The 9005-nt window shown below is 43.9% G+C and overlaps 1 long non-coding RNA gene across 1 annotated transcript; it reads right to left on the bottom strand.

Moving 5' to 3' along the window:
* Positions 1-7457: 7457 nt before the first annotated feature.
* Positions 7458-8650, bottom strand: LOC147982354 (uncharacterized). Its single transcript, XR_015600041.1, has 3 exons — positions 8540-8650; positions 7868-8247; positions 7458-7722 (listed from the first exon to the last, which is right to left on the bottom strand). It is a non-coding gene; the product is annotated as an uncharacterized LOC147982354 (long non-coding RNA).
* Positions 8651-9005: the final 355 nt, after the last annotated feature.

Below are 9005 nucleotides of genomic sequence, written 5' to 3'. Positions count from 1 at the left end.
CATACTTGTTTGTGCATCATGCCATGTCTATGTGGTGGTTGTTTACCATGATTGTTTGCTTCTTTCCGGTGTTGCTTCTTCGGGTTGGTTCCGGTAACGTCGTGTTGTGAGGATCCGTTCGTCTACGTCCGTTTATCTTCTTCATAGACTCATTCTTCTTCCTTGCGGGATTTCAGGCAAGATGATCATACCCTCGAAATCACTTCTATCTTTGCTTGCTAGTTGCTCGCTCTTTTGCTATGCCAATGCTACGATGCCTACCATTTGCTTGCCAGCCTCCCAATTGCCATGTTGAACCTCTAACCCACCTTGTCCTAGCAAACCATTGATTGGCTATGTTACCGCTTTGCTCATCCCCTATTATAGCGTTGCTAGTTGCAGGTGAAGATTGGAGACCGTTCCTTGTCGGGACATTTATTTACTTGTTGGGATATCACAATATATCTTATTTAATTAATGCATCTATATACTTGGTAAAGGGTGGAAGGCTCGGCCTTATGCCTGGTGTTTTGTTCCACTCATGCCGCCCTAGTTTCCGTCATATCGGTGTTATGTTCCCGGATTTTGCGTCCCTTACGCGGTTGGGCTATAATGGGAACCCCTTGACAGTTCGCCTTAAGTAAAGCTTTTCCAGCAATGCCCAACATTGGTTTTACCATTTGCCACCTAGCCTTTTCTTTTCCCTTGGGGGTCGCGCGCCCAAGGGTCATCTTTATTTTTTTAACCCCCCCCCCGGGCCAGTGCTTGTCTAAGTGTTGGTCCGAACTGAGCTGCCTGCGGGGCCACCTCGAGGAAACTTGAGGGTTGGTTTTACTCGTAGCTAGTCTCATCTGAGTGTGCCCTGAGAAAGAGATATGTGCAGCTCCTATCGGGATTTGTCGGCACATTCGGGCGGTGTTGCTGTTTTAGTTTTACCCTGTCGAAATGTCTTGTTGTACCGGGATACCGAGTCTGATCGGAACATCTCGGGTGGAGGTCTATTCCTTCGTTGACCGTGAGAGCTTGTGATGGGCTAAGTTGGGACACCCTGCAGGGATTTGAACTTTCGAAAGCCGTGCCCGCGGTTATGGGCAGATGGGAATTTGTTAACGTCCGGTTGTAGAAAACCTGAAGTCGACCTTAATTAAAATGAATCAACAGCGTGTGTAACCGTGATGGTCTTTTTCCGGCGGAGTCCGGGAAGTGAACACGGTTGTTGGAGTTATGCTTGACGTAGGTAGTCTAGGATCACTTCTTGATCATACTTTTATCAACCGTGCTTTGCCTTCTCTTCTCGCTCTCATTTGCGTATGTTAGCCACCATATATGCTAGTCGCTTGCTGCAGCTCCACCTCATACCTTTACCTTACCCATGAGCTTAAATAGTCTTGATCGCGAGGGTGCGAGATTGCTGAGTCCCTGTGGCTCACAGTTACTTCCAAAACCAGTTTGTAGGTGCCATTGAGACCGTGAAAATGACGCAACCCAGCTCAGGAGGAGCTCGTTGAAGATCTTGTCCTTTGTGTTGTTCCGTTTCCAGTTGATCAGTAGTGGGGCCCAGTTGGGGTCGATCCGGGACCTTTGTCACATTTGGGGTTCTTCTTTCATTTTGGCTCCGTAGTCGGGCCTTGATTGTATCTGATTGATGTAATGCTTTATTCATGTAATTGGGTGAAGTGGCGATTGTAAGCCAACTATGTATCTCTTTCCCTTATTATATTACATGGGTTGTGTGAAGATTACCTCACTTGCGACATATGCCTTCAATGCGATTATGCCTCTAAGTCGTGCCTCGACATGTGGGAGATATAGTCGCATCGAGGGTGTTACAAGTTGCTCCTCTGTAACCCGGGAAGGAGCCCAGTTGCAGGAATAAAACTGCTTGGCCATTGCAAGTGAAAAGCTGGAAAGAAATGCCGGTTTACAATTTATTCATGGTAATGCATAAGGTGCAACAGGACAAAGGAATCCAAGTATGTAAATTTCCTAAACCGGAGGCTGATACAATTATGAATGACAAAGCGGTAAACGGAAACAGAGGTATACACATGTTGTTAAACCGGAGTATAAAAACGGAGATAGAGGGATTGCCGGTTTACAAGGGGACTAATGGTATGTGATAGCTTGCTTTCTACAAAGGTAAATCGTCTATGTGATAAAGAAGGTATAGATCTAAGGCAAGAACGACTAAACAAGGTAAAACAGGTTTCACAAGATGGCATGGAAATTTTGGATCTACCGTAAGACAGGAAAAGCAAAAATATTTAGACCTAAAAAGGTTGGTCCCGAAGTGACTCACAAAGGTCCAGATCAGTTTTATGCGTATAAGAGTTATTATGATAGCAAAGGATAAGGAATGCTATAGCTACTACACGGAATACATCAAGCTTGAGGCTTTTATCCATGGACTAAGGAAGAATAGGGAGGAACAGTTGCCGGAGCTTTAATGAACTTCGATGAACACTGAAACCCTAGGTAGATCTATAGAGGAGGAAAGGGAAGGTCTTACAGCGCCTGTTGAAACAAGCGGAGATACGTCGCGGTTCTCTAGTGCAACCAGGTCGATGCAGCGGCCAAACGGAGATGCAGAGGCGGGGCTTGGTGACGGCGGCGGCACTCGGGTACAGGGGCGTCGCGAGGAGGAAGAAGAAGCGAAGAGAACGGAGGGGAAAAAAGGAAATGACCCTTGGCCCTATTTATAATGTAAAGGGGGGGAGGAGATAGGCGCGAAAATCAAGGAGCCGGAATATTGATGCCTAACAGGAGCAGTCGCCTCGATTGTTGGAGGCTCATTAACTAAAGGTGAGATGTATCATTTTTAATAACAAGATGACGTCATGGTGATTTAACATGATCCTTGAATATGATGTCACGGCGGTTTACAAGAGCAAGGTGAAGATGCAAGGGAAGAATTTTTCTAAGTGTTGAAGATTGACATGAACAAGTTCAAACCAATCTGGGGCCTAATGTTGGGGATATTACTACTGGACGTAAACCGGCCAGGAGTAGCCGGATTAACTTTATGAAGATTAGAAGCCCATGAAGACGTAAGAATGATGGCGCTTTGTGAAGGCCCAAGGCCCAAAGGGAGTTAAGGCCTTTGATGTAAACCGACCTTATATGTAACTTGCATTGTAAGATAGGAAGGATAGACCGAGTCAGACACGTTTATGATCCGGCCTAAAGGGACGACCCGGTAGCGGTTTAGGGATAATACAACACACAATAACTCGAGAGCCAGGCAAAGCGGATTCACCCCTGGTCATCGAATCCTCAGCAATACCAAACACAACTAGACGTAGGCTTTTACCTTCATCGAAGGGGACGAACTAGTATAAAAACCCTCGTGTCCCTTGTCCGGTTTAACCCCTTTAAGCTAACCCGTAGCGATGGCTCCACGACTAAGTCCTTTCACGAGGACATCTGCCGTGACAAACCCACGACAGTTGGATTCCACTAATATGCATAATCAATCACTATATGATTAGATTTAAATAATATGCCATTTTATTTTGTGGGAGTTGTACAGTTGCAATTTAAATCAAAATAATTGAAATATATAAGAAAAAACATCAAAATTGCAACTGGAATAGTTCATTAAAGAGAATGTACCACAACCAATCATAAAAGAAAAATTAGATGAATCTTTCACATAATCAAACATGTATTATATTGTATTGTTTAATAGTTTAAGAACCAAAATACAACCATATGAGAAAGTTTTGCTAACATTTAGGATGTTATAGGTTTGCACCAAGTTTCCCAATTATGAGCAATGACGAGTTGTTTCAACTCGATATCTTGATGTTGGGAGAGAGAGTTGGACCCGTTGCAACGCACGGGCCTTTTTCCTAGTAATGTCTAAATATGCAATTCTAGGCTACATAGCAACAAGGAAGAGTGTTAAATTAATGTTCTATTGATGTCTAGATATACGTAGAAGAGCAGCAACAACAACAAGAACAACACAACCTTGTTTGGATATTCAACTTAGCTAGAGGTTAGAGTTAGTTTCTAGCTTATTACTAACCTTGAACTAACTCCATCCAAAATGTGTTTGGATGGCAGGGTTAGATTGACAATAAATGCACTAGGAGAACTAGCTCCAATTAGCACCTCTTGGGTTGGACAGTTTTTTTGGTGGGTTATAGATTCAACTAGCTCAAACTAGCATTGGTTCATATGTAATTCTTGAACATATGTACTCATGAATCGAATAATGCATTGGTTGTTTGAACCTGATGGACATCAATAAAGCTGTAGCATACATTCAAATTCAAATTCAAATATGGTACAATTTGAAATAGCAGTTATTAAATTTAGGTGAAATTACGCTCTCCAGGTTGTTACGGCACACACAGTTGGTAAAACACTAACGTTTGCGATATACACCATAGTCCGAGACGGTTCACAGAGATGAAACGTGTACAAGCATGCACGCAGTTGCCATTTACAAAGAGTGTGCGATGTCAGGCAATAACACAAATAGTGCGGGCAAACTAAACGTTTGTGTTAGTTGCCTTATTGTACACGATTCGCAACCATGAACTATTTCTGATGAAGTATGCATCATAAACGTTGCACCATAGATTAGCGTGTGTGATAGTTGTCATGTACGTCGGTCCGACATTTGGTAATTCTATCTGACACTCGTACGACGATTAGTTAATCTTCTTAACAGTGAACCGTTTGTGATGGGCCGCGCATCATACACGTTCTATAATAGTGAACTGTTTGTGATGGACCGTGCAACGTAAACGTAGCACCATAGAATACCGACTGTGATGGCAATGCGAGCAGAAACGAGTAGGAGTACTGTAGGGGCACTATCCCCGACGGTTTCTGGGTCGTGTGGGAAGGACCCCCCTATCGCCCACACTCACTTGGCGACGGTTCCAAATGCCGTCGCGGAAAGGGTTAAAAACTGATTGTTTAGGACCGACGTGCACTAGTGGAGGCAGGCAGTGGTGGCAAGGGATGCAGGGGCTCTCCGGTGACGGCGAGGGAGGCAGTTGTGGCGAGGGAGGCTAGGGCGTCGAGGGTGGCTCCGGTGGCATTGATGCGGCAGTGCGGCTCTGGTGGCGTCGACGGCGCACGACTCTGGTGGCTCCGGGGGTGTCAACGTCGGCAGGAGATGACGACCTAGTGGGGCGAGGGATTTGGTGGAGAAGTGGTGGCCTGGGGGGGATCGCGCGGGGGTTAAGTCAAACGTAGAGGTAGTGCTGGAATTAAAAATGCGCCATTATTAAGTAAGCTATAACGCTTTTTACAAAACGCGCTACTGATATAGCTATTTATTTTCCTTTTCTGTTCTTATTTCCTTCCCCCTTTCTATATCGGTGGTCTAAAAAACGCGCTGTTGTTCTATTATCTATAGCGACTGTCATGAACATACGGTACTACTATGCCTTTCTCCTTTTTTGCTTTTTTTCTTAATATTTTATTTTTTTCCTTTCTCCTTTTCTATTTCTTTCATTTTCATTTCCTTTTCTACTTGTTTTTCAATTTATTTTATTTTCGTTAGCAGTAGTGTTTTTCACGGTAAACGCGCTACTACAATAATCTTAGCGGTAGCGCGGTTTTTCTAAGATCGCTACTACTAATTGTAACATATCGGCTTAGTAGTGGAAATTTTAGTAGTAGCGCTTTTCCCTGAAGAAGTGCTACTGCTACATCCGTATCTGTAGCACGGTTCACGTGCACGCGCTACTACTATGAGGCACTAGCGCCCTTTTTTAACCAGCGCTACTGCTAAAATTCTTGTGTATAAAGTTTTCCCTAGTACTGATAAGTGGGTTGTTCAAGTAAGAACAACTCAGTACCACCAGTCTACCCACATAATAACTTATCAAAACAGTGAACACGAGTCTGAATCTTGATGAACTTGACTAGACAACATTCACATGTGTCCTCTAGAACGCTTTGCTCACTATAAGAAACAGTTCCGGCTTGTACTTTGTTATAAAAAGGATTATGCCACCTTGTTGCACCATGTTACTATCGTTACTTGTTAGGTGCTACAAATTATCTTGCTATCAAACTATCTGTCACCACTATTTTATATCACGTGCAGAGACTACCTTGCTAAAAACCACTTATTGATTCCTTTTGCTCGTTGTTCAGTTCGACACTCTTATCGAAAGGACTACGATTGACCCCCAATACTTGTGGGTCTTCAACAGCCCACGCTACTGACATGTGCTGGGGGCATGGTGGGGAGCACTCAGTAGTAGCGTCGTTTGTCTGTGCCCGCGCTGCTACTATTCTCTACCGATAGCGCGTTGTTTTTATCCGCACTACTCCTAAGTAGCAGTAGCGCTGCCTTACTAACCCGCAACACTATTAAGTGGTTGCCTGTAGGGGTTTTCCTAGCAGTGCTACCTCCGCCACTGCCTCCTACATGCCACAACGCAAAGGAGCTGTGGATATCGCACACACTTCGTTAGGTTCAGGCGATATTTAAGTCATTTCCTCCCAACGAGATGCTATAGGAGCTGAGCCAGCCAACTCCTGCTCCGACTGCTCCTCCATCCAATGTGGTGCACTTAAGCTCCGTCTATGACCATTAGGCCGTTGTCGCCATCTCGGATGATGATGTGCAGGCGAGGAATCGGGCGCACCTTTTAGTTTTAGTTAGATTTAATTTTGTGATTTCAATACTGATGTTCAAATCTGTGTAAAATGTGGATGCCAGCTAGTTTAATATTTAATGTTTGACTAAGGTTTAGTTTAATTAATGTTTTAACTAGATTAGTGTAACATGCTGGGGTTATCTGACAGTAGGTGTTTACTGACATTGGGACCCACAGGACAAAGCGAGCATCAGCCACATGGCACATGACTTCTATTACTGGCATCGACTGTCCATGGTGCAATACTTATAATTTGTGAGTTAGTGGCGTTGCATGCCAAACGCCACAGATGAGAGATATGCAACTGGCGTTGGGTGTGGATGTTAGTCCAGCGGCAACGGCATCTACTGCCACTAAATACATTTTTTGAACGCCGCTAGTAGGCATTTATGCACTTGTATCTTACTAGTTTGCCTCGCATGCTACTAAGTTGTATAGTTTCTTGTTGAGTTATTCTTCCATTCGCCAATATCCTTTTGATTTTAACAATCTATTTCTTTGGTCTTCTATCTGTTTTGTAGAAATTGCTAAAATTATTCAATTCACATTCACCACCTCTGGTCGATATCTTTTTTTAGGACATTGCTCTGGTCGATATCTGATCCTACAAGTTTCTACCACTAAACATACTCACCGACTAGAGAAACATATAATACTTCCTTGTGTTCTGGGCCCATCAGAAACGGGACGGCCGGTATAGTTAGGTCGATTCATTCATGTCGTATAAGGTTGTTTTTTTAACTTATATATCAGGAGGCCATGCAAACCTAAAATTACGAGATCAATATCGCACAGGACAAAATCGAATAGAACACCTAAATTTGGCAATCGTTATGTATTCTTAGATGCATGTCACTGGAATATTTTATTATTGGATCACATCATTTGTCCATTTTTCGACATGATTGTTCAGTGCAACTCTATAAACAGATACGACACCTACAATGCCAATAGTATGGGACGGGGTTGATACACCATGAGGCTGTGAGTTCCGCTCCAAACAAATCTTTGCAGGTCCCCTGGCATTTTGACAGATTGCACTCACGGCCGATAGAAGCAGTTACATCCTTGCATGTTGTTCTTTGCGCGTGAACTAGATACTTGCATTTATCTGTAAAGAAAAAGACACACCATAAAAAGAAGTCCAAATTGGAAAAAATATGAAAATATTCATGATGTTTAAGTGACAATATTATCCTACTTTGGTTGATAGGAGAACGGAAATATTTAGAGGGATGGGGAGATCGATTTCTTACCAATATGAATGGAATTTCCTATGTACACAAGCACCATAAGGCAAAGAAGAATAGCTTTCCCTTCCATAAGAGAAGACACAAACTTCTTACTCCTGACTTGGTTTGGGCGTCTAGAAGCATTGTATCTTTATGCTAAAAAGCACGGACACGGGGACGGAAAGACGGGGATACGCATACGGGGATACGGGATACGGCATTTTTCAGAAACAGCCCTTCGGGGATACGGCAAGTATATATAAAATAAAATAAAAATATGCCATGTAATATAGAGTTAAGACAGAAAATTAATGAGAAAGAAATCAAAATAGAGAATCCTGCCCCATTTGGTGTCTCTTTTTATCAAGTCCTTGATTGATCCTCGTCCTCCCATGCCATGCAACCTAACATCAAGCAGTACAAGGAGCAAGTATTCATCAATCATCATTCAAGTTCAACAGCAGCACAAGCATTCAACTAGTAACTAGCAAACATGACATGGGTAGCAACAGGCAACATCAAGTCAGCAGCAGCGGCAGCAGGCCGGCAGCACAAGCATTCAAATAGCAGCATGATTACTACAATCATTCAAAGAGCAGCAAGCACACCATCCATTAGTTCAATGGAAGGAATCAGAATAAAAGAGATGAAGAAGTTGAGGAGAGGCTGCTGGGTTTGGAGATTGGGGAGGGTTACCTGCCGTTGGGAGGAGAGACTGCTGCCTGCTGGTGCTGTGGGGTAGCAGTCGCCGGTCGAGTGCAGGTGTCTCCGCCGGCGGCGGCGTTGAGTCTAGGCGGCGGTGGCGTCTTCGATCTAGGAGAGGCTGCGACCTGGGAGCACATCGCTTTTGTGTGGAAGAGATGCGTGCGACTCATGTAAAACATAGGGTTTGGTTTTGGGCCTGTTATTGGGCCAGGCCATATCCCAACCGTATCACGGACGTATCCCACCGTATCCCCTCATTTTCTTTCTTTCTTTCTTTTTAATCGAAAATCAGGGGATACTGGCGGACACGCGTATCCTGCCGTATCCGGCCGTGTCCCCGTATCCCGCCGTATCAGAACGGCAGATCGGCAATTCCTGCCGTGTCCATGCTTTCTAGTCTTTATGTATAGACTAGTAAATATGCCCGTGCATTGCAACGGAGAAAATTGATATTTTG

This window comes from Triticum urartu, chromosome 3A, assembly GCF_056163025.1.
Source record: "Triticum urartu cultivar PI428250 chromosome 3A, HENAU_Tu73, whole genome shotgun sequence".
NCBI classification, from domain to species: domain Eukaryota; kingdom Viridiplantae; phylum Streptophyta; class Magnoliopsida; order Poales; family Poaceae; genus Triticum; species Triticum urartu.
Note: the sequence above shows the minus strand (reverse complement) of the source record. Positions and strands in the feature narration are given on the sequence as shown.